This window comes from Arachis hypogaea, chromosome 13, assembly GCF_003086295.3.
Source record: "Arachis hypogaea cultivar Tifrunner chromosome 13, arahy.Tifrunner.gnm2.J5K5, whole genome shotgun sequence".
Classification (NCBI taxonomy): domain Eukaryota; kingdom Viridiplantae; phylum Streptophyta; class Magnoliopsida; order Fabales; family Fabaceae; genus Arachis; species Arachis hypogaea.
The window spans coordinates 94,078,239-94,083,219 of record NC_092048.1 but is presented as its reverse complement, the minus strand read 5'-3'; the positions used below and the strand labels follow the sequence as shown (position 1 = coordinate 94,083,219).

General features: G+C 39.8%; 1 non-coding gene across 1 annotated transcript; it reads left to right on the top strand.

The window, feature by feature from the left end:
* Positions 1 to 4,102: 4,102 nt before the first annotated feature.
* Positions 4,103 to 4,210, top strand: LOC112738762 (small nucleolar RNA R71). The gene has a single exon (XR_003169706.1). It is a non-coding gene; the product is annotated as a small nucleolar RNA R71 (small nucleolar RNA).
* The last annotated feature ends 771 nt before the right edge of the window (positions 4,211 to 4,981 follow it).

Here is a 4,981-nt window from a genome sequence, read left to right as displayed (position 1 = left end):
GTGGAGATCCTGTGGGGTCCACAGATCTTGAGGGAATTCTGTGAGGTCCACAGATCCTGAGGTGTTTGAGGATTTCTCATCCCTGCACCTTTTAGACGTGTAAAACGCCCTATATATGCAATCCTGGCGTTTAACGCCAGACTGTAGCATGTTTCTGGCATTAAACGCCACTTCCTTGCTTGTTTTGGACGTTCAACGCCAGTCTATAGCATGTTTCTGGCGTTGAACGCCAGTGTGATGCATGTTTCTGGTGTTAAACGCCAGTCTGATGCTTGTTTCTGGCGTTTAACGCCAGCTTTCCTCTGGGTGCAATCCTGGCATTTAAACGCCAGACTGCTGCTTGTTTTTGGCATTTAACGCCAGTTTCATGCTCTATTCTGGCGTTAAACGCCAGCCAGATGCTCCTTACTGGCGTTTAAACGCCAGTAAGCCCTTCCTCCAGGGTGTGCTATTTTTAATGCTGTTTTTCATTTTGTTTTCGATTTTTCTGTAGTTTTTGTGACTCCACATGATCATCAACCTAATAAAACATGAAATAACAAAGAGAAAATAAAATAAAAATGATTAAATAACATTGGATTGCCTCCTAACAAGCGCTTTTTTAATGTCAATAGCTTGACTGTGAGCTCTCATGGAGCCTCACAAATAATCAGAGCAAGGTTGGGATCTCCCAACACCAAACTTAGAGTTTGGTTGTGGGGGTTCAACACCAAACTTAGAGTTTGGTTGTGGCCTTGATGTGTATTTTCGAAAAACGAATTCCAAACACACAATCTAACCGGCAAGTGCACCGGGTCGCATCAAGTAATAATAACTCACGTGAGTGAGGTCGATCCCACAGGGATTGAAGGATTGATCAATTTTAGTTTAGTGGTTGATTTAGTCAAGCGAATCAAGTATTGGTTGGGTGATTTGTGATTGCAGAAACTAAATTGCTTGAAATGTAAAGGGAGAGGGGTAGATTGCAGAAAATTAAAGAGCAAAGAAAGTAAATAAGCTGAATCTTAAAGAAAAGTAATGTAAATTGCAGAAACTTAGATTGCAAGAAATGTAAATGGCTGAATCTTAAAGTGCAAGAAATGTAAATTACTTGAATTATAAAGGGAATTGGGAAGTGGGTTTGCAGAATTTAAACAAGGAAAAGTAAATTGCACTAAATTGAAAAGTAGAAGAAGAATTGAATTGAACCGGATCTAAAACGGAAATGTAAATGAACTTGAAAAAAAACATTAAACAGAGAATTTAAAATGAAAACTCCAGATCTCAGGACCCAAGAGACTAGATAACCGAGTCTAGATCTCAATGCCTTCCTAGATCCAAATGTAGAATTCAATTGCAAGAAATAAAGAAAAGTAAATTGCAGAATGAGTAGAAGAAGAGGCAATGAACAAAAATTGAAATTCAATTATGCAGAAAATTCAACAAGATCCCAAGGTGAGATTGAAACAGAAGTTCATCAATTCTTCACCCAAGATCCAAAGCAAGAAAAGTAAAGAGTGCTAAGCAAGAACAAGGAAGAAGAGAGATCAATTCTCCTTCCCAATTCTCTAGAATTCTAAAGCAACAATTCAAAAATGTAAAGGTGAGCTCTCTACTGTAAGTATGTAAAAAATTCTCCAAGGAAGCTCTCTGAAAACTTAAATCCTAAGCTATTTATACACTTTCTTCAAATGGTCTTCAAGCCTTGAATTGGGCCTTTGCTCTTGATGGAATTGGGTTGATAAAAGCCTCTATTGATTGCTCTTGGAGTTGGAGAGAAACCCATTGTGAACCGGGCCATGAATCATAAAAGCTTGAGTCAAAGTTTGAGGCAAACTTTGGCTCAAGCTTTTCATATCAGCTGCCCCCCTTTTGTTGCTATCAACGTTTGGGCTAAAGTTTGAGGTCAAACTTTGAGCCAAACGTTGAGCCTTCTTGTATGCCTTGTGGCGCCAACGTTTGCCAAAAAGCTTGAGGCAAACGTTGGCGCAAACTTTTGCTCTCCTGGGTGTGTTGATGGTGGCACCAACGTTTGCCAAAAAGCTTGAGGCAAACGTTGGCGCAAGCTTTTCTCCTCCAGGGTGTTGGTGTGTGGCGCCAACGTTTGCCAAAAAGCTTGAGGCAAACGTTGGCGCAAGCTTTTGCTCCATCCAATGTGAATTCACTCTTCCAAAAGCTTGAGCTAAAGTTTGAGGCAAACTTTGGCTCAAGCATTTTGTTCTCTCTTGCTCCTAGCCATTCCTTCTTTCTTCAACCTTCTTCAAAGCTCTTTTCCCCTATCATCAATCAACCACACATATCAAAGCTATGCTCAAAATCATGAGATTGTTATTCTTTCATAGTATATGACAATTATAGCACAAAATCTCATGAAATTGCATTAATTCTTCCATGGTTGATTAAATCAAAGGAAACATGAAATTCTACTCAATTGGCTTACTTATGGCTCAAGAAAGTGCATAAAATCAATTGAAAACAAAAGAAAAAGACTAGTGAAACTAGGCTAAGATGACTTGTCATCAGGCCTCCCAACACTAAACTTAGAGTTTGACTGTGGGGGCTTTGGTTGACTCTGCAGTGAGAGAAGCTTTTCATGCTTCCTCTCCATGGTTACAGAAGGAGATCCTTGAATTTTAAACACAAGGTAGTCCTCATTCAGTTGAAGGACCAACTCTCTTCTGTCCACATCAATCACAGCTCTTGCTGTGGCTAGGAAGGGTCTTCCAAGGATGATGGATTCATCCTCATCCTTCCCAGTGTCTAGGATTATGAAATCAGCAGGGATGTAAAGGCCTTCAACCTTTACTAACACGTCCTCTACTAGTCTATAAGCATGTTTTCTTGAGTTGTCTGCCATCTCTAATGAGATTCTGGCAGCTTGCACCTCAAAGATTCCTAATTTCTCCATTACGAAGAGGGGCATGAGGTTTATCCCTGACCCAAGGTCACATAGAGCATTCTCAAAGGTCATGGTGCCTATGGTACAAGGTATTAAGAACTTTCCAGGATCCTGTTTCTTCTAAGGCAATCTCAGTTGATCCAGATCACTCAGTTCCTTGGTGAGCAAAGGAGGTTCATCTTCCCAAGTCTCATTACCAAATAATTTGGCATTCAGCTTTATGATTGCACCGAGGTACTTAGTAACTTGCTCTTTAGTAACATCCTCATTCTCTTCAGAAGAAGAATATTCATCAGAGCTCATGAATGGCATAAGGAGGTTTAATGGAATCTCTATGGTCTCCAGATGAGCCTCAGAGTCCTTTGGTTCCTCAAAGGAAAACTCCTTATTGATCTCTGGACGTCCCAGGAGGTGTTCCTCACTGGGGTTCACGTCCTCTCCCTCCCTTGTAGGTTCGGTCATGATGATCAATTCAATGGCCTTGCACTCTCTTTTTGGGTTTTCCTCTGTATTGCTTGGGAGAGTACTAGGAGGGGTTTTAGTGATCCTTTTACTCAGCTGGCCTACTTGTGCTTCCAAATTTCTAATGGAGGACCTTGTTTCATTCATGAAACTTAAAGTGACCTTAGATAGATCAGAGACTATATTTGCCAAGCTAGATGGGGTCTGCTCAGAACACTCTGTCTTTTGCTAAGTGGATGATGGAAAAGGCTTGCTATTGCTAAACCTGTTTTTTCCACCATTATTAAAGCCTTGTTGAGGCTTTTTTTGATCCTTCCATGAGAGATTTGGGTGATTTCTCCATGAGGAATTATAGGTGTTTCCATAGGGTTCACCCATGTAATTCACCTCTGCTATTTCAGGGTTCTCAGGATCATAAGCTTCTTCCTCAGAAGATGCCTCTTGAGTACTGTTGGATGCAGCTTGCATTCCATTCAGACTCTGAGAAATCATATTGATTTGCTGAGTCAATATTTTGTTCTGAGCCAATATGGCATTCAGAGTATCAATTTCAAGAACTCCATTCTTCTGAGGCGTCCCATTACTTACAGGATTCCTCTCAGAAGTGTACATGAACTGGTTATTAGCAACCATGTCAATGAGTTCTTAAGCTTCTGCAGGCGTTTTCTTTAGGTGAATGGATCCACCTGCAGAATGGTCCAATGACATCTTGGATAGTTTAGATACACCATCATAGAATATATCCAGAATGGTCCATTCTGAAAGCATGTCAGAAGGACATTTTTTTGTCAGTTGCTTATATCTCTCCCAAGCTTCATAGAGGGATTCACCTTCTTTCTGTCTGAAGGTTTGAACATCCACTCTAAGCTTACTAAGCTTTTGAGGAGGAAAGAACTTGGCTAAGAAAGCCATGACCAGCTTATCCCAAGAGTTCAGGATATCTTTAGGTTGAGAGTCCAACCATACTCTAGCTCTGTCTCTTACAGCAAACGGGAAAAGCATAAGCCTGTAGACCTCGGGATCAACCCCTTTGGTCTTAACAGTATCACAGATCTGCAAGAATTCAGTCAAGAACTGAAAAGGATCTTCAGATGGAAGTCCATGAAATTTGTAGTTCTGTTGCATCAGAGAAACTAATTGAGGTTTAAGCTCAAAATTGTTTGCTCCAATGGCAGGGATTGAGATGCTTCTTCCATGTAAATTGGAATTAGGTGCAGTGAAGTCACCAAGCATCCTCCTTGTATTGTTATTATTTTCGGCCATATCTTCTTCTTTTTCAAAAATTTCTGTCAGATTTTCTCCAGAGAGTTGTGCTTTAGCTTCCCTTAGCTTCCTCTTCAGAGTCCTTTCAGGTTCAGGATCAGCTTCAACAAGAATGTTCTTATCCTTATTCCTGCTCATATGAAAAAGAAGAAGAAAGCAGAAAAGAAAATATGGAATCCTCTATGTCACAGTATAGAGATTCCTTTATGTGAGTAGAAGAAAGTAAGAATAGAAGAAGGAAAAGATGAGAATCCAAACATAGAGGTGAGGATAGAAGTGTTAATGGATGAATAAATAAATAAATAGAAGGAGATTAGAGATGAGAGAAGAATTCGAAAATTTAACAAAATAAAATAAAAATATTTTAAATTTAAATTT